Source organism: Gopherus flavomarginatus, chromosome 1, assembly GCF_025201925.1.
Source record: "Gopherus flavomarginatus isolate rGopFla2 chromosome 1, rGopFla2.mat.asm, whole genome shotgun sequence".
In the NCBI taxonomy this organism is placed as follows: Eukaryota; Metazoa; Chordata; order Testudines; family Testudinidae; genus Gopherus; species Gopherus flavomarginatus.
The window spans coordinates 186,118,760-186,144,603 of NC_066617.1; the positions used below are offsets into that span (position 1 = coordinate 186,118,760).

Here is a 25,844-nt window from a genome sequence, read left to right on the forward strand (position 1 = left end):
CAAGGAATTATCCATAGAGTGATAATTGATCAAGCAATTGCATTTTAACTGTGGTAATAGATTGGCTCTGTGATTATTCCTCTTTGCTTTGTTTCATTACAGAGCAATAATATTAGCTCAGACCTTTAACCATCCACCCAATTTATCTGTTAAACCACTCAGAGGCCTGGTCTACACTAGGGGTGGAGGGAGATCTATCTAAGTTACGCAGCTTCAGCTACGTGAATAACTTAGCTGAAGTCGACATACTTAGGGCTTGGCTACACTCAAAACTCCAAAGCGCTGCCACGGGAGTGCTCCCACGGCAGCGCTTTGAAGTGCAAGTGTGGTCGCGGAGCCAGTGCTGGGAGAGAGCTCTCCCAGCACTGCAGGTACTCCACCTCCCCAAGGGGATTAGCTTACAGTGCTGGGAGCCGCGCTTCCAGCGCTGGGGCACTGTTTACACTGATGCCTTACAGCGCTGTAACTTGCTGAGCTCAGGGGGATGTTTCTTTGCACCCCTGACCGAGAAAGTTGCAGCGCTGTAAAGCGCCAGTGTAGCCAAGGCCTTAGATCTACTTACTGCGGTGTCTTCACTGTGGTAAGTCGACGGCTGATGCTCCCTCTTGACTCTGCCTATGCTTCTCACTCCAGTGGAGTCCTGGAGTCAATGCGAGAGCGCCCAGTGGTCAATTTATCACATCTAGAATAGATACGATAAATCGACCCCTGCTAGATTGATCGCTGCCCGTCGATCCTGTGCATAATGTAGACATGCCCTCAGAGATATCATTCGTTAATTCTTACAGAATATAAAATGGAAATGACAATTTCTTGCTTTCACAGAGAAATTTCTTCACTATTGTTAGTTACACCATGTTGAATTTGCACATATAGATTCTGCTATTTTTGTTAAATCCACAGATAATGCAGATTTATAAAAAAATTCATTGTTGAGTTAAATATAACAGGCCTGATTCTGCTCTCACTTAAACTGATAGGAGTATCTTTAGGAGTATCTTCACTAAAGTTATAGGAGTTACACTAGTGGATAACCAATGTAACTGAGAGCAGAATAGCACCCAGACTACTACACTTCTGCCTTCTTGTGTAACTCCATTGTTTAAGTATGGCTGTATGTAAATGTGGGCCGAATTTGCCCATAGTAACCACTTGTGTACAATGATTTTTAAAAATAATGGATTCAGTCTAAATTAGAAAAGACATATTTTTATTTCTTCTCCATAGACTGCTTTCTAATGGCTATGGTATATAACAGAATATATGACTTGCTACCCCCAATAGAATAATGCAGCTGTAAGGTAAGTCTTTTGGATGACATTAAATGTGTTGCTATAAAGAAGACTGTGATTAGCGAGGGATCAAAAAATAGTTTTGGAACTGCATATAACTAATTGTATTTTATTAGAGCAGTGTTAGCACAGGGAGACCTACAGTGACAGTGAAAATACTACCAGAATAGGTGCAATACCTATATATACTGTGATGAGAACTGCATTGATCTATTTCACTGTTAATTAGTAACTAGAGATAAAATAAAGTGAGCTGTATGGTATTTGCACATTGAGCATTAAAAATAAGTAAATAAATAAATAAATTTACCAACACACTACTCAGAGTATAAACAGTTAAATTGTGGTTCCAACACAGACGTAAGCTGTAAGTTAGGTTTGAAATTCAGCAATGAGACCTGGCTTTGAAGTAAAACTTCTGTTGTCAAGGGTTACTGATGCAAAAAGTACTGAACCCCCACTTCCAAATTAGATTCCAAAAATAATTCAGATTATGTGTTTCAAATACTGTTGATTCTCAAAGTACAAGCTGAATAAAGATAATTTTTTCAGTATTTTCCTTTGTTTTGTTTACAAGTCTGTTGAAATTATGAGCTGATTGCTGTTGACCTTATTCTATGCATCACTTTCCAGCAGCATTCAACTATAAACTGTAGACATAATTTGTAATTAAACTCGCATTTACAATGATTGTTCACAACTGAAATACAAGGAACATATGTTGTTGCACGCTTTGTCATATCAATAAGTATCCTAAATAAGACCTTGTGAAGAGTGTACTCTTGGCCACAGAGTTCCATCTCTTGTTCAATGGTGGGCCAAGGAATAATTTACAAAGTATTTAAGCCCTTAAATATGCAGTCCCTTAAGACATTGATTAACAGGGTTTCTTTTAATCTTAATGAAAGCATCCTTTTTTAAAAAAATCTTTTCTAGAGAACTTTTCTTTAAAAACATAAACATACATTGTTGGAAAAAGCTGGTTACCATACACACACATAATTTTAAATCTCCTTGATTTGTAATTTGCATGACTAATATGCCAAACTATATTGAAGCTGTTGGGAAGGTAGCACAGTAATTAATTACAAATGTTTAATTTAGCAGGACATTAAAATTCTTTAACTGTTAAAATTATGCTTTCATGTTTAGATTATGTTGGCCTAGGTTACTATTTTATTAATACTTACACTCATTTTAGCTTTTACAAATCAAATATAGAAAGTTCTATTTAGATGTGTTGATGAGTTTGATTTTCATCTAGGATATATTACTTCAGTGTGTTCATTTCTTAGATCAAATAAGAGAAATAATGTGTATTTAATTAAAAATGAATCATCAATGTATTAGCCTTATAAAATAAGAGCAATTTAAAATTATGTATTAATAATGTATATATACTAAATCTATTTTAATTAGCACTTTCGAAGTTAAATTATTTTCCTTTGGAGAAAATTTTTTTTTCTTCTTGCACAGGGAAACAGATGTGCCTTTTAAAAGCATAGGAAGAGGAAGGTGTGTGTAAGAGGAATTCAACACATAATTGATTAATTCCAGTAAATAATTTTAACTATTAGAAAACATATGAATGATGTATAATCTACGCAGGGAAGTGAAAGATTTTCCAACATAAAGCCTACTTGTGTGAATAATTCTCTGCAAATTTTCCTTTGAAATCCAGCAGATTTCCCATACCCATGCTGCCCAGTGTCATTGAAAAAGCAGATATGAAAGGGGAGATTGCATGACATCCATTTAATGTGGCTTTTTCTTGGTTAACCATTGCAACACGTATTACAATACCAGAGGTAACGAATCAATTAAACAAGATCCCCCCACCTCCTCTTCCTTCCCCTTCCCCTCCAAATCATTCCTTCTCCAAAGCTGCTTGCATATTGCTGCTTTGTAGTTTGTCAGAGACAGAGCAGTAGGACCCAGGGGCCTTCCACAGCCACCAATAGAAGCTCATACTTGGGTCTATTTGTATGCAATGCCTTCTGCTCTACGCATTAATAGTAATACAGATAACGGGTCTGAAAGAATTCTCTTCTGAAGACGGATTTGATTTTCCAGAGTCCTGCTATTGGGAAGAAATCCGGTTTCATCCCCCTTTATATTTAAAAGTCTCTTGAGCAGCTTGTCTTCTTTAACTAAAAAAAAAAAAAAAAAAAAGGTCTCTCTATGCAAGGAAAGTTGCAAGGACTGAATCATGGAACTGCTAGTTTTCTGAAAATCTTATCTCACAGGGTAAGTCCCCCAAATAACAAAGCAGCGGATGCTATTAAAGACCCGTCTAGAAATTCAAGAGGGATGCAATTGTTTTGTGGTTATGCTGCATTCATGAATAGGTTTAAAAGAAGTCAATAGTTTCTAAAATAAATGGGGAATGATCAAAGAGGGAAACCCTAATGCAGAATTAGTACAATGAGCAATGCAACAAGTTTATTTGCAGGTACCGTAGATTTGTTTGTTGTCTCTAAAGTTGTCAGGTTACTGTGGGATGAGATTCTGCGTTATTGTCTCTGTTTTTTAACGTATTATTAACGAAGTTTTAAAGCTGTGCATTCTTCATCCCTTGGTGTGTCTGAGTGTGAGCGCAACGGTTAAAACATCTTTTTAGAGCGATTTCACGGTGCATTTGAGCTTTGCCTTTCGCCTTCATCTCGCTATTGCTGCAAAACGGAGAGCCGATGCCTTGGTTGCTGATTGAGTTACAGGCTCTCTGCATTTGGCGCGGTAACTTTGCAGAGGTCTGCGCCTGTTTAATGTGTAGGCGAGCTGAGTAAACAAACGGGATTAGCAAAGGAAGGCTGGCACTACTGCAATAGAGCTCTGCAACTCTGAGCAACATTCGGGGGATTCTCCTTGTACTTTCCCTATTTCGGACAGTTTGGTGTGTATACGTGAGCAAGCAATGTAATCTAGTAGGTTCCCACTAATTTCTTTCTTTCTCTTTTGGATGGGTCGTTCGGGAAGAAACACTGTGGTTATAAACTCTGCCTCCTTTCTCCCTTACAATCCTTGTGCAGTCCGCCGCTTTGTGATGGAAAGGAGGGAATTCATTTAACCCTTTGTAATCCCAGGGGTATAAAATGAGAGAATCTCGCTGCCTCCCCAACTCCCCTTGTGTTGGCTGGGAGTAAAAGTAGCGTTCAGCTGGGAAGCACATTGTGAGGCGGGGAGCCTGGCAGCGTCTGACTTATTGGTGAAGGGCTCTGAGCTGCTGGCGCTGCAAGCGTCCCCCCTCTCTTAGGAGGCTGCGGGATCGCGGAGCGCGCCGCTGCCGCACACAATGGAGAGACCCCTCTAGGCTGGCGCGGGGAGGGGAGGGAGGCAGGGAGCGCTCCGGCATCGCTGCAGCAGCTGCTCCTGCTGCTGCAGTGCCGCAACCCCCCCGCCGCCTCTCCCCCCTTGGAGACCATCCATTCGCGGCTCTGCAAAGTTCCCCGTGTCGGCCGGGGCGGGTGAGGAGACCGAGAGATGCCGCCGAACGAGGGAAGGGAGCGGGGAGTGCAGAGGGTTTGCGCTCCCCCCGCCAACCTGCTGCTTGGCAGATACAAGTAACTGCCATAAAACCCGCTGGGGCAGAGAGCAGCGCCAGCCCCCCGTGGAGTTCCCGCACTTTGCACACGTGCTTGTTCCCGGGCCAGGCGGGCACCGCAGGTAGCAGGTGCCTCGGGGGGAGCTCACGCCGCCTGTGCTAAAGTGGTTGGAAGTTTGTCCTGGTAGCGTCCCTGCTGCGTCTTCCTCTGGGGAAGCGACAGCCTGAGGGGAACGTCTGCGGACCGGACTGGGGCACCAGGTAACCGGGGAGCTGCTCTCCTCTAGCGAGGGCACGGTTACCTGGGGCAGGCCGCTTGCTTGTATGCCGCCGAGGCAAAGGGGGACATCAGGGCACACCCCCCTCCCAGACGCCTTTGTGGCGTGTTAAGTTTAATGAGTGAAAGGCGCTGGGGGGCGCCTTGCTGCGCGAACAGGTGCATTGCACCATTTGACATAGCGTGTGAGGAGGCAGAGGTCCCACCCAAGGCTTCTCGGGATAAGGGTCGGGGGGCGCAGACTGGCGCTGAGCTCCTTCCCAGCACTCTGACCGCAACAGGGGTTTTGCCACGGCTGGCGGGGATTTCAATGGCTGAGGCAGTTTCTCTGTAGTACTGTACTTGAACGCCAATTAAAGCTTTAATAGTAATTATTATGACCTCCATAATTGAATTTCCCTGATTTTAATTTGGCCTTGTTAGTACATGGAAGGGCAGCTTCCCAGGAACACCTGGGTGCTGTATGATGCCTCTGGCTACTCAATAAATATCATTCCACTTTAACTGGCTGGAACCTTTACTACGACAAGATAGTGGAGTATCCTGGTGGAGGGTCTGCTCTTTGCACAAGACATAAAACACAGGTCAGGATCATTTGTTGTTCTTAGAGATCCTATAGTTTTGTGGGAGGGGGGTGTAAATAATCTTTATATTTTGGCCCAACTCAAATTTGAGTAATTAGTTTACTTTTAAGCTTCCCCTGGCAGGCTGGTTGGGTATGATTGTTCAGTTCTTCTAAATTTGTTTACCATTTTGTATGTTATTAAACAGTTACGATTTTCACAACAAAGATATTTGAAGGCATTCCAGTTTAAGCCCCATACTCCTGAAGTAAATAGAAAATTTCATATTGATTTCAGTAGGTATAGAATTGAGGCCAGTATTATTTAGTGAGGAATACTTAATTGAAATGTGGCGCCATATTTAGATTTTGTGAAAACAAGCTTTTACAAAATATGAGAAATGTTTCCATGATTTAATACATGTGAAAGAGTTGATTTAAGTATTTTTCTGCAGGGTTTGCTCCCAAACATTACAGCGCTTAGAAACCAAATGTGAAACTGACAACTTAAAAAAAAACAAACTGATGGAATAGATTTTTGGTGCCTAAGTTGAAGAAATGCAAGAAGTAAACATGAATATAACTTCATGATTCTTGTATAAATTTATTTTAATAAATGTATCAGCACCGTAAGGAAATTAGATATTTTGCAGTATATATTTTTAAAATTGACAGTGTTTCTTTAAGCCCACCGAAGTCTTTCAAGGTTAAAGGTTAAATAGTTAACTAGTGGATTTAAAATCTAATTTTATTTATTTTATCAGTCGCCTTTCATTTACAAATAACTTAATTTGTAAGTAGTACGTAAAATAAAAAAATCAACACAACCACTTATGCTAAGCACTGAAGAGAGAGGGGTTTTTGTTTGTTTGTTTGTTTGTTTTTAAAGAGGAAACAACAACTTTGTATTATATACTGCTCCCAGACCAGCTGTTAGGCTAAATCCAGGCCTCAGCAGGCAAAGTACACTTCATTGGAAAAGGTTCCTTACAGTCAAAGCTCATCTGCTTTCACCTGGGAAGTATAAGATTTTGCTGGAACCAGTTTGTAAGTGAAAGACAATAAAGATTTTCTTGCTATAAATGGAGGAATCAAGGCTGGCATGCTAACAAACAGCTTGATTCTTTCCTGTGTTACATAAATTTTATCCTGAGGTAACTCCATCGGAGTCAGTGGAGTTACACTGCCATAAAACTGGTAGGCCCAGCATTTGGAAATGGGGAAGGAAGAGAATACTGCTGATACAGCACTGCAAACTGAAGCCTTTGAGTGAGTGAGGCTTCATCAGACGAAAGTCTCTCAACAAACAAGGTTAGGTTGCAATTCACAGGCTGTTTGTGTGTGCCCAGATACCCTGGAAATAATTACAATAGTAGTATGTCATTTAACATTTGAACAGAAATCTTCATTGATTTCAGGGGAACTGCTAACTAAAAATCAATGACATAAGACTCATAAGAGTCTTGATCACGCAACCAATCTGAAAGACGCTTAGCTGCTGCTGTTTGACTTTCTAGTTGCAAACCAACTTTTTTATCCTTCTTTCTAATAGGGAATAATCACCAGTTGTAAGTTGGCTGAAACCTCCTTCATCTCCAGACATCCCACAGTGCAATCACTGCAATGAGTGCAGGCACCTGTGGTCTGTCTCATGCTGCTGTAGAAAGAGACAAGAGATTTAACCCTCTTTCTGTCAAATACTAGATAAAGTCTATATTCCCTACATGGTGTATAGAATGGACTGACTTGATGTCTCAGCAAAGGGGAGATTAATTGGATGCTTCCCTATATGGCATGCTTGGCCTTCCCCTGTTGAGTACTATTATTTATTAATTACTATGGTGTGTGCTCAGCCTTTTATTTTTATTTGAGATACACTAAATAATGTGGGAATCTCTTTACATAAATTCTTCATAGACTCCTCTATGGACGATTTAAGGTGTCCAGCGTGATCTGTGGTGAACGACAGGGTGACAGAAAGGTAGACCCTCACACATATCTCCTTTGTTGAAAGGAGGAGGGATAAATTTATTTAAAAAAAAAACATTTTAGTTTCTAGAGTTGGATAAATCCCCTCCAGAGACCCTGTTTTAGATCTGGCTCAGGATAAAAAAGAAATGTGTTCTGTCAATATCAGTCCCACCATATTTATTAAAATTGGAAAAACACACACATGGTTTGCACAATTTAGCAGGCCTGGTCTTTCCTGTCAGGAGAGGCTTAGAATATCAGAGTAGTTGCAGTTCAAGACTAGTACAGTGATATTGCCATTGGTGCTCTTTGAAAAAGCTCATCATTGTGGCTCAGACTGGTGCCATGTGTTGCTCTCTTACGAGGGTTAAAATGTAATGGGCATGCCAATTCATCTATCTTTTGGGGAAAACAATTCAGAAAATGTTTGATTCATTTTGAGAAGTCCCCATTTTTGGTAAAAATGAGTGTGCACTAACTGGATTGCATTTATATGTGTCTGACTTTATTTTATGAGATTATGTATTTGAATTCTAACAATGTTTACTAAACATTTGAAAAGTAAATAATTATAGGACAGTTACCTATATTCAGTAAAATAGTAGAAAGAGAAGTATTTTATAAGGTTATATTCAAAATCTAGTCATCCATATCCTCCTTGCGGAGTAGTGACTGTGCCCCACCATCAGCAGCATCTGAACAAAGAATCAGTATATCCAGATCAGGAATGCCCACTCCTCTTGCACAGTGTAAGGGGAATCCGATGGTAATATAAACTCAGTGTAGAAGATCCTATGCCATCTCCCACTTTCCTGTTGCCAGAGGAAAGCTGGGACAACCCTACAAAGTAACAATTTCTAGCTGTGGTTTTGTTATTTTAGGGCTGTCAGCAGCTGTCCTAAATTAGAGCAGCCCTTTTGCAGGTTTAATTTATAGCTGGAGACCGTCCCTGCACTCAGTGGCATTAGGTTTGAGAAAGCACAAAGATGAGTTTTCTGTTTTGCACTGTCACACCTCAATCTTAACTTAAGCATAACGGATGGTTTCCCTGAATTGGTAGATACTAAATATTTCTTTATTGTCCTCAGCACTGAATGTGTGGCCCATACCTTATTTACTCCACACCATTCAAACCCTGCATGGATTACGGAATTATGAATTTCCTCATGGGCTTTACTATGGCACCCATCTCCATAGTATCTGACTGTTGAACAAATGTTAATGCATTTGTCTTTACAACAGCCTGGTGAGGTGAGGTGATATCGTTAACTCATCTCACAGAGGGGGAACAGGCATTAGGGCCCAGATCCACAAAAGGACTAGTATGCTGAAACCCATAATCCCAGTATTTTGTGTCATGGTGATCCACAAAACTCCTGCTCAGTTGCTGGCTAACCCAGTAGGTACCTTAGACTCAGTTGGAGACTAGTTTCCCTCCTCCTCTTTCCCCCCCCCCTCGTAAAAATCCCTAGGTGCCTAAGTTTCTGCCCCTGGACACGTTTAACCCATGCACCTCCTGGGTGTGGTGTTCTATCCCCCTGTAGTGGCACCAGGACCACATAGAGATTAATGAGTCTGCTACAGCCTAAGCTCAGAACCATGTTGCTTTTAGCTCATGCAGTAGGGGCTCATGCACTAAGCCTTAGAGGTCCCAAGTTTGTCCTGCCCACTGATGACCAGGGTATGTGGGCATCACACATGTACACTACTGCCTCAGTCTAGGTGTCCAGGGACCTGTCTCCCAACAGGGTGATCTTCAAACCAGGGGACGATGCACATTGCCCTGCCTATCTTGCCTGTGGGGCCTGATCCAGTGGACATGCTCAGGGTACGTGTATGCAGTCAGGCGCCATTCAGAATCTGGAGGAAGAAAACTTTTAGTTCATTGGTTAGAGGACTCACCTAGAATGTGGGAGACTCTGGTTCAATTCCCATCTCTGTTTGATGGTGTGAAAAGAGTTGAACAAGTGTTTCCCTCTTAAGAGAGTGCCCTAATCACTAGGCTATGGGATATTCTGATGTGGGTCTTTCACAGTCCAGTTGAAGATGTTTCACTTTGGATAAATAACTAGTCATTAGAGCAGTCATCCATGTCCCAGGTAGATGCACTAACCATCAGGCTTATAAAGTCATTCTCACTTTCTTTTCTGGCTCAATTACTACTTAACTATTTATACAAAGTGGAATCCATTTCCTAACTTTTGAATGTTTGACTTTGCAACTTTAATATTCTTTTTAATGATATTTAATTATTTTCATATAACTCACTAGCTTTTAGAAATTCAAATTGAATTACATCATATGATACCATATTGACCACCATAGGTTTGGAACCTTAAGATCCACAGTAGTGTCCCATGCCACTGAAGCTAATGGAGTAGTAGGTTGTTATCTGTTATGCAGATCAGCTAAAGGAAGATGAGACACACACTTGGTCAGTGAGGCTTACAGTTATTTTCCAGATAGCAGAAGAATTTTGAGTTTCAGGAATCGTGAGTTTAATATTAGCTTCTGGAAGCGATTGTACTCTAGTGGTTACAAGCCCTTCTGTCCCTGTCTTCTAACTCAACCAAATTTTGGTGAATTTGGCACCTCTCTGACCTGCCAAATATCAAGTCATTGCTTCAAAGCACGGAGGTGAGACAGCTACTCAGTGAAACAGTTATGAGAATCTTTGAATATTGGTAAAATAAAATTTTCTCCATACCTCTTTCTTAGTAATGATAAAACATTTATGTTGAAACTTTCCAAAAAATTCAGGCCAAAGCAGACATCTGGCATAGAAAATTTCTGCTTAGATGATTAAATTTTGGCAAAGTTAGTGAACATAGTCTTATAATGGAAAATGTTGGGCAGTTTTAACTATAGGTCTTGCTGTCAGCTCCACCTACAATATGCTGAAATGATCACTAAACTGTGAGCTACTGTTTGATCCATTGTTATGCGAGGATTCAATAATCCACCATAATCCATCCTTACTAAGTGGAGACAAATCAATGATGCTGAAACAATGGATGGGAAAAGGTATCCCATTCATATCATGTACAAGCCACAATAACATATTAAAGATGTAATAAAAATTTGGTCTCCAAAAAATATAAATTCTAGCAACACCTATCAATTAGACATTATATATAAGGCAATTTGATTGACTACATTAAATTTGTCAGGGGGAGGGGAAGTGGAAGAGGATGCCACTTCTCAAATGCAAATAGGCAGTCAATCAATTTGACTGCAGAATGTTCACCCTTGGTAAAATTATTAACAAAGTGGGCAGAATGACAGATGTGCCACATCAATATAATTATTTAATGAAGGTCATGGGAAAAAATTATGGAGGCCACTTCAATTTATACAATAGAGTTCTCCTGGGCCATATCAAAATGTAACAAAATTGGTACTCCAGCTATATGTTCAAGGTGGACTTTAAAGATATTCATATGGATTAGAGATGGGGAGAATTTCCTGAAGCTTTGCTACATATTTTACAGTGCCTTTGGGAAGTGATATATATAAAAATTAATATAATGATAGAGGCTTTTTTTGCTCAAGGCAGTATATAGAGGGGCATGCAACAAACCAATGATCAAAATGACTGATTCATAGGAATCCTGGTTCCTATGAGCCTTACTGGTATCAAAATATCCTACATTAAAAAAAATGGAAATCACCTATAACTCCCAGAATAACTGGTACAATAAATTAAATGACACTTCAGATGTTGAAAGAGTATCCTATGTAAAAAGGAGAGAAATTTGCTCATTTAATTATGCTGAACATTCAATTATTAAATTACATTTCCACATCTGATTTTGTCGGCTGTGAGGATGCATGTCCCAGATCACACTATGCAACAGTATATTGAGTATAAAATTTGAATCCTCCAACCTAGACCTATCACTGGGTAACAAAGTTGTGAGGCTCTGAATTACTGAGGAAAGGCAATAAAAAATATGAACAGAGACCTGCGGGTTCTCCCCTAAAATTTGTGACATGCCAAGTGGAATGTCATGTATTTCAAAAGATTTTAGAAAATAGCAAACCTAAAGAACATAAATGGAACACTGTTTGCTATTTATTTTCAGTTCTAGAATAACTATTGCCCCCCACACCATCAATTATTTATCTGCCCCAATCCATCCTCTGTCCTACCTTCCACCCCTAGTGGTGCTTCTGCCTTTCAGCCTCATCAGTTCAACATTGCTTCCATGAGTCCATCCTCTACTTCTAGTCTTGTATTCTCTCTGCCTACACCTCAGGCTCACTGCTCAAATGATTCTTCTCCCTTCCCCTACTAGTTCCCAATCAAATTGGTTCCCCAGACCATCCCTTTACTCTGTCTTCCCAACTAAACCTCTGATTTTCAATCCATCCTCTACAAACCCCCTACTATACTCATCCTCTCTCCATAGTCAATTCATCCTCTGCCCCCAGCAAACTAATCCACCCATGAGACAATCCTCTTTCTGCAGCAACCTCCTCCTAGCAAATTGACTTTTTCTGTACTTCCCCTCTCCAGCAGATGGATTTCCTCCTTTCATCCCAAGCAATTTGGGCATCCTCTTTCACCTCTCTGCCCAGGCACTCAATTTATCTTTATTCTCCAGTATCCCAATGCTTTCTCTCATTGGATGGGGGTGGCAGGGTATTTCCCATCCCAGCACTCAGTGGCTATGTGAAGAGGTGAGACATTCTGTTGTTGGGCTAGCCCTTTCTTAGTCAGCCAGAATATGTAAGATGTGAGTTCTGCACCCCTTCAGCCTCCTTTCAATAATTATTGCTGATCAGGGCAGCAGCTCAGATGGCCACTGAGGTGCTGGTGACCATTTGCAACCATACACTGGGATCTTCAGGGAGAGAAAGGAAGTGTAGGGAAAGCAGTGAGGATGGGATGCAAAGCTGGCATTCTCTACTTCCTTTCCATAGCAACAGGTCTATTCCAACCTTTAAGTTAGCGTCTAAAAGATCTGCTGACCTAGGTTTCTGCTCCCTACAACGATTTCCTAATGTCTCTTTAGTTCATCATGCTCTCTGAGATGCAAAACCTAAAAGCAAGAGAATTTTTATTTCAGTGTGTGGTCAAATTAAAATACTCTGGTATGTTTACATGACTGTGATATCTGGATGTACAATAGCATACTCAATGTTCAGAGACCTTTTGCTTCCTCTTTTAATTTAAAAAAGAAACCATTGAAATGGAAAGCAAAAATGTCATTAATGCAATATACTGGCTGAGACCGTACATGCACAAAGTTATTAATATTTATTATTGGTATTCCCAGAGTGCCTAGTGGTCCCAGTGTGTCGGACCCTGTACAAATGCATCGTAAGAGACAGTCTCTACCCTGAAGAATTTACAGTCTAAAGACACCAGACAAATTAGGTCTGGGAGGAGAAACAGAGATACTGAGAGGTGAAGTATCTTGTCCAAGGCCATGCAGCAGGCCAACATTGGATTAGAACCCAACTCTCCTGACAGCCAGTACAGTGTGATACCCACTGTGTTGCCTTTTCAAAATAAGAAAATTCAAATTACAATAACTATAGCATTTGTAACTCATCGATGTTCCACGTATAGTAAGACATTAAAATATGGTTCTATTTTGAATGTTGGTTTGGTGAAAATGGCATTGTAGGCTCACTCTGATTCCATATAAAAAGGTTTTAGCCAGTCCTGCACATACAACCTAGCATCTGAAAGTCACGCTGTGTCCTTTTCTTTTCGTTTATCATCACCAGTAAAACTGACCCAGATGAGATTGACTGACTGTAAGTGTACGTATCAAATGCACCCCAGTTGAGTCAGGAGTATCGGTAATGATGAATGAGAATGAAAGCACACAACCAACTATGAACCCATATTGAGTTGTCACAATGGCCTGTTGGAGAGAGAGAGGTTGGTTGTTTTTGATACACTGAGCAAACTTTCTATGAAGTCAAAAAGAAGTAAATAGGAAACCACATGATATTAAATTTGCAAACCCAGTTTTTATAGTTATACTGTATCTTACAGTTAGTACTATAAAGAGTGATACAAAAAAAAAACCTTGTGTGCAAAGGGCTGGGTTGTGGTTGCCAAGGAAACCTTAATTTAAATTGCTGATTTTGAGTATAAAAATTTTAACCATAATGTTAAAACAGCATAAAGCCAAATAATGGTTTCTCAAATACTCATAGCAGTCCTAGTGCAATTAAAGGAAGCTGTAAGCATGTTCTTGAGGGTATCTTTTGGCCAAATGTTTGTGTAATTTTAAAAAGGCAGCTTTTGAATATAACACAGCAAAACAAAAGAAAACAAAGCCCCTATACTACATTGTTTGCAATATGCACACACAAAGTTGAAAGAAAAAAAGCTGAAATGTACCAGTGCTTGCAGTTCATACAGTGAAGGAATCAGTCAGTGAACTCCTGCAGGGAGTAAAACAAAAATTTGCATTATAATTGTTTCCTGCAGTTTCCTGTTCAGATTAGAGTGTGCAAAATCTGGAAGAAAACAATGCACTTTTTTCAGCTGTGGTAATCTATGCACAGATTATGAACAGATAGGAACCTTTCCTCTGAAACTAATAAAAGAAGAGAAGGAGAGAATGAGGGGAAAAAAAACCCCTCAAGATATATCTTATCTTACACAAAGGTTTTAGTCTGCAAGATAGTCTCATATTTGTTCACTATATTGTTTTGAGTGGTGCAGTGTTCACTGTATCTATTATATATTCGTGTACCTTAATATAGAAGGTATTTATAGAAATGATAGCATCAATTAGTAAAGGTTTTTGCAAAAATCTTTCCAAAAACTATGCCAGACTGGAGGAACAGAAGAATTATGACACATCCCCATTTTTGTTTTTCAGTTGAGAAACTATCACATTATTTTTCTTAACCATCTAATCACCAGTACCTTCATGATGACATCCAAAGAGGGACAGAGTGAGACTCCTGATGCCAAATGTTTGAATCTCCTTTTATGTACTATCTAAACCAATCTGTATTTTTCCTTTTCTGATACTGGAACATGGAGGAGAAACTTCTGGTACTCGCCCTTTAGTAGCAGCTTTTTTGGCTACATCCAGCTAATAGACTTCACTAGAATGATGGCAGCATCTGCCCTTCAAGAAATCCAAAAATAGTATTTTCTGTAAATGTACATTTAATGCACCCGAACAACCTTATCACTATCATTTTGTGAACGCTGAGAGGGGAAAAAACAGTTTGTTTGTTTTTTCAGATGTATCAGAGGGGTAGCTGTGTTGGTCTATATCCACATAAACAGTGAGGAGTCCAGTGGCACCTTAAAGACTAATAGATTTATTTGGTCATAAGCCCAGACATTCAATAACAGATTTAAAAGTAGCCATCCTGCAACAACAAAACTTCAAAAACAGACGTCAAAGAGAAACTGCAGAGCTACAATTCATTTGCAAACTTAACACCATTAATTTGGGCTTGAACAGGGACTGGCAATGGCTGGCTCACTACCAAAGCCATTTTTCCTCTCTTGGTATTGACACCTCCCCACTGATTATTGGGAGTGGATCATAGCCATCCTGACTGAATTGGCTTTATCATCACTGGTTCTCCACTTGTAAGATAACTCTCTTCTCTTCACGTGCTAGTGTATCTATGCTTATATTTGTAATTTTCACTCCATGCATTTGAAGAAGTGGTTTTTTACCCACAAGCTTATGCCCAAATAAATCTGTTAGTCTTTAAGGTGCCATTGGAATTCTCATTATTTTTTCAGATGAATACTCATGTCAAACAGTATAATGCATTAATAATAATAATTGACATCCCTACAGGGCAGAGTTAAGGTTGTTTGGTGCATAAATTGTGCATCCCCCCCCCCCTTACCATGTTTGAACTTCTTTTAAATTCAGTCTTAACTTTGATTTTCCTAGGTTTCTGTTGCCTGTTCTTGGGTAAGTACAATATTATTTTAAGTTACTGACATGTAGTCTCCCAGATTAACAGGATTTTTTGTCTGAGATATAAAAAGAGGGCCTGATCAAGCATCCATTCAAGTCAAAGGCAATACTCCTAAAGTCTTCAAAGGAAGCAGGAACAGGCTGAGTATTAGTTATTCCATCAGTAATTCTGTAATTTTTAATTTTTTTTAATTTTAGCTACTGTACATTTTTTCTTTGTAAAAGGACTTACTGTATTACCACTAAAATCTGTACTAAGCCGTATTTATCACTTAGTGTTTTTATAAATATATTTTTTTATAGAAAAGTCTAGGTTAGCTGCAAATGCTTAGTGTCTCCTACATTTGTCTAAGATGGAAAAAAATACTCTCTACAACATAGCTTTATTTGGATTATTTTAGTGACTGACATAATCAGTATATATTTGTTTCCTTTCATACATAGCTGTGAATACTATCAAAAGCATTCTTCTGTACCTACTTGTTTGTTCTACTGCAATAAAATTATTATATTTTATGTATCTGGTAACAGTAAGCAGCATTTTACAAGGTCATACTAAAGATAAAACCTGTCCTGATCTTACCAATGCTAGACAAGAGCAGAATAGACAATGTTAGAGTTGTGAAGGAGAAATGCATCAATTTCAGTGTTGTACTTTATATAGGGCTAGATTGTCAGTTTACAATACACCCTGAGTACATCGTTGCACTGTTCCAGAGCATCCCCAGAGGGTTGCTGCAGCGGAGTAAACTGTACTGGGTCTAAAACTGGCACAGCTTGTTTGCCAAGTTCACTGACTCTGGTGGAGTAGGGGTGGAGACAAGGCTCTGTTCTCTTCCTTTAGAGCAATGTTTCCCAAACTTGGGATGCCACTTGTGTAGCTGTGGTGGGCCGGACTGGTTTGGTTACCTGCCGTGTCCACAGGTCTGGCTGATCGTGGCTCTCAGTGGCTGCGATTCGCTGCTTCAGGCCAGTGGGAGCTGCTGGAAGCGGCACGGGCTGAGGAACATACTGGCCACCGCTTCCAGCAGCTCCCATTGGCCTGCAGCAGCAAATCGTGGCCACTGGGAGCTGTGATCGGCTAGACCTGTGGATGAGGCAGGTAACCAAACAGACCCGGCCCGCCGCCGGCTTTCTCTACACAAGCAGTGTCCTAAGTTTGGGAAACACTGCTTCAGAGCCTGTTTCTCTCCCATGTTTTCTTTGATACAAATACCTGGCTCTCCTTACTCTGTGCTAGCCAGGCCACAATTTGGCCTATACTAAGTTTGCTGAAAAAGACAAATCACTCAGTAATTGTCTGTTTTTTTTTTTTCCTTTTTTTTTTCAAATTGTATATAATCTCCTTATACTTATTTATAAAAGTGATTATTTTACACGTATATTATGGAAACTCTGATAGTGACTCCATGGTTAATGGAGCATCAGAAATTTCCTTTTAATGGGATCTTTCCAGTCTTCTAGTTCTATCTGTCTTTGAATATTTTTGGGGAGAAAAAGGTATTTGAAACTACATATCCTAGTATGTTTGAACTGGTTAAAAGTTACATAGTTATTAAATTACAATGTTCCCAAAATCACTAATTTCAGATAATCTGACAGGGACTTAGCCCTCTTTTAGAACCTGTTTGGCATGCAGATGTCTCAGTATGTACCTACAGCAAGAATTCAAATTATTTAATACACTTTGTCCCTTTTCAAAGCAAATCAATCACAGTCAGAAAGACCATCAATGAGTAGAACTAATTCACTATGGGAATGGACAGTTTATGGGAACTGACTGTGAGTGTATATGTAAGAATGTGAAATAACTGAAAGCATGGTTATATGTGTGCATTTATTATCCCTTAGCAACTTAGCAGTCCTGCTTTTTTTTTTTAAATGTGAGTAAGATATATGTGAAGGACCATCACCTACTTAGATCATGTCACTGAATGGCATAAACATGGAAACTTTGTATTTTGTAACACTGAAAAGATCCTTCTTTCACAATCATTACCATTGACAGTCCACTGTTTTAATAAAAACAGTTTGGGAGACCATAGCTGACCTCTTTGCTATCCATGTTCCATAGTTTCTGTAGATTAATGTTATGTGATGTAGTTTAGCAATAAAATCTTTAATAGATTATGACTTCAGAAGGTGTCCTCAACTAGTTGCACATGTTAAGTCACAATTTTGTACAAGGTAGCATGGTAAGTAGTAGTAGTGTGGTAAGTAGATATAACAACCTTGGAGGCACAACCTGCACCTCAATACCTTCATGAAATTTATGGATAGACATTAATATCTTTAAAGTCTATTATTAATTATTGGTTTTGCAAATTTGTCAGTAAAAGTAGTAGAAATACAGTAAGAAATTAAGGATACTGCATAAAGTGAAATGCATTTTTAAAATATATTTTAACTACTGTTTTTGCTCTTGGTTTGTTTTATATTGGTATGTGATTAGGTACAATTCCTGTAAAGTGTGTATTGCATCCTCCTCTAGCAGGTGGTTCATACACAGGAAAACAGCGTACTACTGTTGTCAGCTAATGAAATTATTCTTTTAGCTCAAGTAGTAGGGGTCTCCTGGTAACTAGGATAAAAACCCTGCTGATGTCCTGTAGTTCGGATTGTTAAAATATTCTTTGCAATATACAGTTAAATGTACAATAATTTAATGTCATAAAAACAATGCAGCATAAGAAATGTGAGATTTCCCTCAGTGTTGTCTGTGCTCTTAAATTGTTGCTGAGAGGTAGCAAGGATCTGCCTATTTTGTGCAGATAATAATGTGTACAGATGAATGAGGTTCCCCTTTTCTTTCTTTATTTATTTATTTTAAAGCTCTGATCTTGCAATTGGCTCTATGTGGGCAGGCCCCTGCCTACTTGTGGAGCCATGTTGACTTAAATGGAACTCTGAATGAGTATAGGGATTCATCTAAATGGTCCTTAGTGCAGCATCAGGGCCTTGAATTGTAAGCTCCTTCAGGTCAAAGGACTTTTTCTTCTTATATCTATATGGCACCTAGCACATTTGGACACTACCATATTTATTATAGATCATTAATAATATGTTAATATATAATGTAAATTGATTGAAAAATAACTAAGTACCGTAGTCTGATTTGCCACTGCACTGTTTATTATATGTATCTCAAAAGAAAACAATTGCAATTCTAAAACTTATACCTTATTTCTCTGAGTGTAAATGCACCTACAGACCTTTTATTATAGTCTAACTGGAGGGCTGGTGAATAATCTCAGCATGGTTGAGCAGCAAATGTTGGAGGATAATTGGATCTGTAGGCTAAGATAGTATGAATGTTGAAAGTATCATGGGGAAGATTGATAGGTAGCTATTTTACATTGTGTTTGAAATCTGCTTTTTGTTTTCCTGTAGTAGGCATTTAATTTTTAACTTTTAAGGTAACTTTAAAATTCTGACTTAAATTAAATATTGATGTTAGTGCTTTCTAAATTGTCTTTATGAGAATATGGGTCAGTAAGTGGGAAGTGTTGAGAAATTAATTTGGGATAGATGATCAACACCTTAAATGATATCCATTTTTAAAAGAAGTTCTTTGAACATAAAATTAAGTCAGAATATGTTCTTTACACATATAAATTATACAAAGCAGTAAATTAGCTTAGTGTTTGTCATGGTATAATTCCCCACTCTGAACCTTAGCGTCCAAAAGATGGGGTACCAGCATGAATTCCTCTAAGCTCAATTACCAGCTTAGTACTTGTAGCGCTGCCACCAACCAGGAATTCCAGTGCCTGGTACACTCTGGTCCCCCCAAAACCTTGCCCGGGGACCCCCAAGACCCAGTGCCTCTGGATCTTAACACAAGGAAAGTAAACCCTTTCCCTCACCGTTGCCTCTCCCAGGCTTCCCCTCCCTGGGTTAATCTGGAAGATCACTGTGATTCAAACTCCTTGAATCTTAAAACAGAGAGGAAAATTCACCTTCCCTCCCCTCCTTCTCTCTCCCCCTTCCCAGACTCTCTCTGTGTTAGGATTACTTTCTCAGGGAGAAAATTAACCTCTCTCTCCCCCTTCCCTCCTTTCTCCCCACCAATTCCCTGGTGGATCCAGACCCAGTCCCCTGGGGTCTCACCAGAATAAAAAAAAAATCAGGTTCTTAAACAAGAAAAGCTTTTAATTAAAGAAAGAAAAAACAGTAAAAATTATCTTTGTAAATTTAAGATGGAATATGTTACAGGGTCTTTCAGCTATAGACACTGGGAATACCCTCCCAGCCTAAGTATACAAGTACAAAGTGAACTCCTTCCAGCCAAATACACATTTGCAAATAAAGAAAACAAACATAAGCCTAACTCGCCTTATCACCTAGTACTTCTTATTTTGAATCTATAAGAACCTGTATCAGGGAGATTGGAGAGAAACCTGGTTGCACGTCTGGTCACTCTCAGAACCCAGCGAGAACAACAACCAAAAACTAACAGCACACACAAAAACTTCCCTCCCTCAAGATTTGAAAGTATCCTGTCCCCTGACTGGTCCTCTGGTCAGGTGACAGCCAGGCTCACTGAACTTGTTAACCCTTTACAGGCAAAACAGACATGAAGTACTTCTGTTCTCTTAACTATCCATTTATGGCAGTGTTTTATCACTATTTTCTGCTAAAGTACAATTTTTATAAACTTATTGTGTATTAAAGCCTTCCAAAACCCAAGACAATCTCAAAACAAACAAACAAAAATAATGATGGATCCAATCCTGCATCATTTAATTAAGCAACACTGCCACTGTCTTCAGTGAGAACTTTGCCTGATCAAGAACTATTCCATCTTCAGTCACTCACTGTTATCCATTCTTATCAAGAGAGAACAAGAAATGAAAGAAGTCTTTTTTCTATGTCTGACTTCATTCCTTTGTTATTTATCATAAACACTTCAGACTGGGACCTGTTTTCTTGCTTCCTTGAAAAGTGCCCAATAAAGCTCCAGCAAGTCACTGTCTAAGGGCATGTCTACACTACAGACTTAAGCTGACCTATTTTAGGTCCTCACCAGGAGTGCTAATATCATCTGAAGAGGAACAGTGTGGTGGACTGAGAGCCAGAGCTCTTGACATATTTCCCCATTGGAAGCCCAGCTTCCCTTGAGCTCTTGGCTGTCCCCTCGCAGCCAGGAATGGGGGGCAGCACCCAAGTGTCTTCCCTCCTCACTGGGACCGGGGGGGAGCCCCCCAGGCTTCTGTGCTCCCTGAGCCTGAGAGGGGAGCCAGGTAGGTGCAGCCTGGCTAGGAGCGTGGAGCCCGGTTTTAGCTGCCCAGCTTTCTTGTCAATTTCAGAGCTCCAGAATGGGGCCCTGAAATTGACAAGACAGCCAACAGGCAGTGTAAATAATGCAGTGTCTATGCAAACACTGCATCACCCTAACTGTATCGACATAAACCCTATGCCTCTCATGTAGGTGGAGTTATTGTCAGTGTAGTAGGGAACTTACATCAGTGGGACAAGGCTGTAGTGTGTACATTGACATCATTAGGTCAGCGTAAGTTGCCTTACATTGACCTAACTGTGTAGTGTAGACTAGGCTTAAATAACTCTTCCTCTATAAGGGTGGGAAACACCTTACACTATTAATGAAAAGTACACTCAGAAGGTTCCATTGATGGAGTCTTATCTAATATATTTTATCTATGAGGAAATGATGCATAACCTTAATGTGGAAGAAGAAAAGTGATTTTTAATCCAAAATAATAGGACTAGGGAATGATCTAGGCTTTGCTGGTAACGAGCTGGGATTGTCTGGAATTCTGAGTCCCAATTGCTGTGCTCCTGGTGCAGTGCAGCTATGTGCTGCCTCTTACTTGGGACAGATTGCAAGGTGCAATGTACCTTAAGAGGTAATGAAATATTTAAAGTCAGTGGGACTGCTCAGTTGAACAAAGTGGGCAGGCTTTTGCTTTTACTACTGCAAGACAAGTGAGATGGAATATACTTAGCTATTGCTACCCATTCTTAGCAGCTTTAATGGATACGTGAAATTTAGGGGAATTCCAAAAGGAAAGTGTTTCTGAAACTAAGTCAAAATATTTTATTCTGGAAACACTGAGTCAAACTGTTTTGGCATTTCCCAATTCTTTTTTCTTTGACTGAAACTGTTTGCCAAAATCTACCTGAATTGACAAATAGTTTTGGTTGATCAGAATCTGGATATTTTCAACAAAACAAAATATTTCCATGAAAAATTTCACCCAGTTCTACTGAAGACAGTAAAGGTAGGCAGGACCTTTCAAGACATTTATCCAGGAGTTAATCAACCTGGAGTTGTTTAACCAGTAATGTCATATGGAACCATTGTGAATCCTTGAAAACCATTTTTTATCTGGTTGTTTGGTATCATGAATAATAAAGGGAAAACTAGGATACCGGACATGATAATTAGAGAGTGGGGCTAATGCATTTTCATTTTGTTGGTGCAAGATTATAAGTCTATTGATTTGTGAATTGCTGAGTTGGAAAGATCCTCTTGGAAAATCTAGCCCATCCCCTGCCACACTCAGGAGAATATTCATACATTTGAGGATTTCCCAGTTAGTTCTACAAATAATTTGTGTGTTGAATACCTCAGAATCCTTTAGGACATTACTCCATTGTCCAACACCCAGATAGCAGCAAAAATCATGTTTAATGAGACTGAGCTTCACTTTCAGCACACATGTAATGTCTATTTATGTGCTTAAAGTTAAGCATGTGCCTAAATGTTTGCAAGATTGAGGACTAGGAGACTTTACTATTTACTACTTCACTATTATAATTAATAGTATTTATCCTAACACTTCCCTTTCTTAACTAAAACTCATTGCTACTTTTTATAGGGGTGTATTCTTGTTAAAATATCACCCCATGACACTGTTGTGTTTTTTGTCAGTTTCTCACTTTGAATCTTTGTGGCCTTTTCTCCATCACAAGTTAAACAGGGAATTTGGTCAGGAAATCTGAGTGATTAGTGGCATTTTGGCATCTGTGCTCCAATTACTGTAACCTCAGGAACTTAAATTTTCTAATTCTTGGATTTCAATCATTTAAACTTTCATGGCCAGAAGGGAAGTTGGCAACTATGTTTTTCTTTGAAAATGCAATCCAGCTGCTCTGATCCAATCAGAATTTTAGCAGAGAACTCCTCTGGTGTTGTGGAAATTCCTGCTCAATGAAAATCGGCTGCAGCTGTGTCTGTACTTCTGCCCTACACCTCCCTTAGCATGGAGGGCATATCATGGGAGGGGACATAATGGGTGCTGGAGGGGTGTAGCTACATCAATCCTTTACTGGTGTAGGATGCATTGAAGGCTGCTTTTAGTGAGTAAACTTAGAGCTGCCCAGCAGCAGATGTAAATGGCATCAGAACCAGCTTCCTGATATCTCTAGAATTCAGGGTTAAGCAACCTATGGCACACGCGCCGAAGGTGGCACTCGAGCTGACTTTTTCAGTGGCACTTACACTGCCCAGCTCCTGGCCACCGGTCCAGGGAGCTCTGCATTTTAATTTAATTTTAAATGAAGCTTCTTAAACATTTTAAAAACCTTTTAGTTACTTTACATACAACAATAGTTTAGTTATATATTATAGACTTATAGAAAGAGACCTTCTGAAAACGTTAAAATGTATTACTGGCACACAAAACCTTGAATTAGAGTGAATAAATGAAGACTCGGCACACTACTTCTGAAAGGTTGCCGACACCTGCTCTAGATCAATGTGTTCTAAGGGCTAGAAAGGGAACTGGAAGTTAGAACTCCTACTTTCTATTTCTATCTCTGTCTTGGGCTCAGAATGGGTACATCTACACTTAGGACAGGGTATAGAGTAATTCCCAGTTAGCATTGGTAAAAATAGCACTGTAGAAAGTAAGGCATGGGTTAGGTCAGTACAGTAGTGTCCTACATGCCTGAACCTCCAGGAGACAGATAGATATAAAAAACAGCTCTCTACATGCTCAAGCAGTGCCTCTCACAGCTATACTACTGTATTTAACAGCATAGTGTCCTGCTCTGGGGAAAGGCTCTAGCGGGGGAAGCAGCTGTAAAAGGCTCTGGAAGTAGGGGACTGCTCCAACAGCTTCCCGCTGCTGGAGCCTTTTCCTGTGCCCTCTGTTCTTCTGGAGCCTCTTCTCACCACAGTCGAAAGGTATCAGAAGTGTGGAACTACCAGAGTGTCTCCCTCCTGTCAGAGTGTCTCCTTTGCCACAGTGACAGGCTCTGAATATGGGGAAAGGCTGAAGCCTTTCCCTGCTGGGTTCCCACCAGTGAAGTGTTTCAGTGCAGCATGTAGCTATACTCTTTAGTGACACATGTGGACACAGGCTGCCTTTCACCCTGATGTCTAACTACAAGTGAAGTGTTAGTTTGCACACCACCATAAGTGTGAACATAGCCTATGTGACACTAATCAACTCATAACTTGTCGATTGCTCAGTTTGTCCAGCAGTGTAAAGAGGGATCTCAAACTCAAATGATCACAAGGGCCACATGAGGTCTAGTGCATTGGCTTGAGGGCCGCATCACTGACACCCCCACCCTCACTGCTCCCGCCACCACTCCATCCCTCCCATGAGGCCCCTACCCCACCTGTTCCCCCCCCTTTCCCAAAGTCCTCACCCCAACGCTGCCCCCTCCCGGTGACTAAGGAGTGCAGGTGGTGTGCAGGGTGCTCAGGGCAGGGAGTTGGTGTGGGGTGGAAGGGGGTCAATTGCAGCGGGGTGCAGGGTGCAGCAGGTGACTCAGGGCAGGGAGTGCAGGAGGAGTGTGGGGTGCAGCAGGGGGCTCAGGGCAGGGAGTTGAGGTATAGATTGTGAGCTCCGGCCCGGCGCTGCTTACCTAGAGCGACAATGGCGTGCATCAGGACCAGGGCAGGCTCCTGGCTCTGCCCTGTGCTGCGAAGCAGCTGGAACCACGCTCCCTGCAGGAGCGGGGGTGGGTACAGGACTCCACTGCTGCTCCTCCAAGTACCTCCCATGAAGTTCCCATTGGCCGCGGTTCCCTGTTCCCGGCCAATGGGAGCTGTGGGGGGTGGTACCTTGAAGCGAGGCAACGCAGGAGCCCTCTGCCTCCTCCCACCTCCCCTTTGGCCCAAAGGGACATGCTGCCAGCCACTTAAGGGAGTGGCGCAGGGCTCGCTGTGCCATGGGGGGCAATCCCATAGGCCAGATTCGGCCCATAGGCTGTAGTTTGCCCACCCTGGCCTGGAGGTGGGCAGGGGGGCGCATGGAGCTTGGCGGGCCGCACAGAAGAGCCCTGCAGGCCACGTGCTTGAGATCCCTGGTGAACAGGAAACAATGCAGTTGAGTTTGGTGCCTAAGTGCTTTTGAAAAATACCGCCAAGCGGCTCTCTGTATCAGTGCCTACGTACCTTTACAAATCTGAAAATTAGTCCCATACGGCAAGAAGTACTGAGCACCCACAACTCCCTTTGACCTCAGCTGGAGATGCAGGGACTCAGTAAGGCTATGCCTGCACTAGAAAGCCTGCATTAGCATAGATATGCCAGCATAGTCTCTCAGTGTGGATGCAGCATACCCCCACAGAAGGAGTCATGCCAATGTGGAAACACCATGTCCCTGAACAATGCTAGCTATGCCAACAGAAGCACTGTTTTATCAGCATAGCTGCATCTATGCTAGGGGGTGGGTTGCAGGCATAGCTAGATCACTGGGAAGTGTGTCCCTCCTCCTTCCTCCAACCCAACCCTGATCTATATAGCTATGCCAGTACACCTCTACCCTAATGGAACGCGACCCAATATAACATGAATTTGGATATAACACGGTAAAGCAGCAGGGAGCTCCGGGCCCTTTAAAGTGTCACCTGAGCCCCGCTTCTTTACCGCCATATATCCGAATTCATGTGGAGTCCCGGGCCCTTTAAATCACCACCAGAGCCCCGTTGCCAGAGCTCTGGCAGTGATTTAAAGGGCCCAGGGCTCCCTACAGCGGCTGAAGCATGAGGCCCTTTAAATCACTGCCAAGGAAGCTGGTCCAGTCCAGCACAGCGTACTGGCTCAAAGCCGATATAATGTGGTCTCACCTATAAAGCGGTGAGATTTTTTGGCCCCCGAGGACCGTGTTATATCAGGGTAGAGGTGTATACATTTTAAGTGTAGACCAGGCATAATTTCTCAAAAGCACAAGACCTCAAAAGTGTAAGTTATCATTATTTATGTGTCGAAACATTTTTCCTTGGTATTTGCACTGATACACTTATGTAACCTTATTTTATTTTCTTTGTTAATAGTTCATTTAAATCAAGGAGCAAT

General features: G+C 40.8%; 1 protein-coding gene across 1 annotated transcript in view; it reads left to right on the forward strand.

The window, feature by feature from the left end:
- Positions 1-3,352: 3,352 nt before the first annotated feature.
- ROBO1 (roundabout guidance receptor 1) overlaps positions 3,353-25,844 on the forward strand; it is a 1,059,329-nt gene continuing 1,036,837 nt past the window's right edge. The window contains exon 1 of the mRNA XM_050962791.1: positions 3,353-3,539. The gene's annotated coding sequence lies outside the window, so the exon portion shown is untranslated. The remainder of the gene's footprint in view (positions 3,540-25,844) is intronic.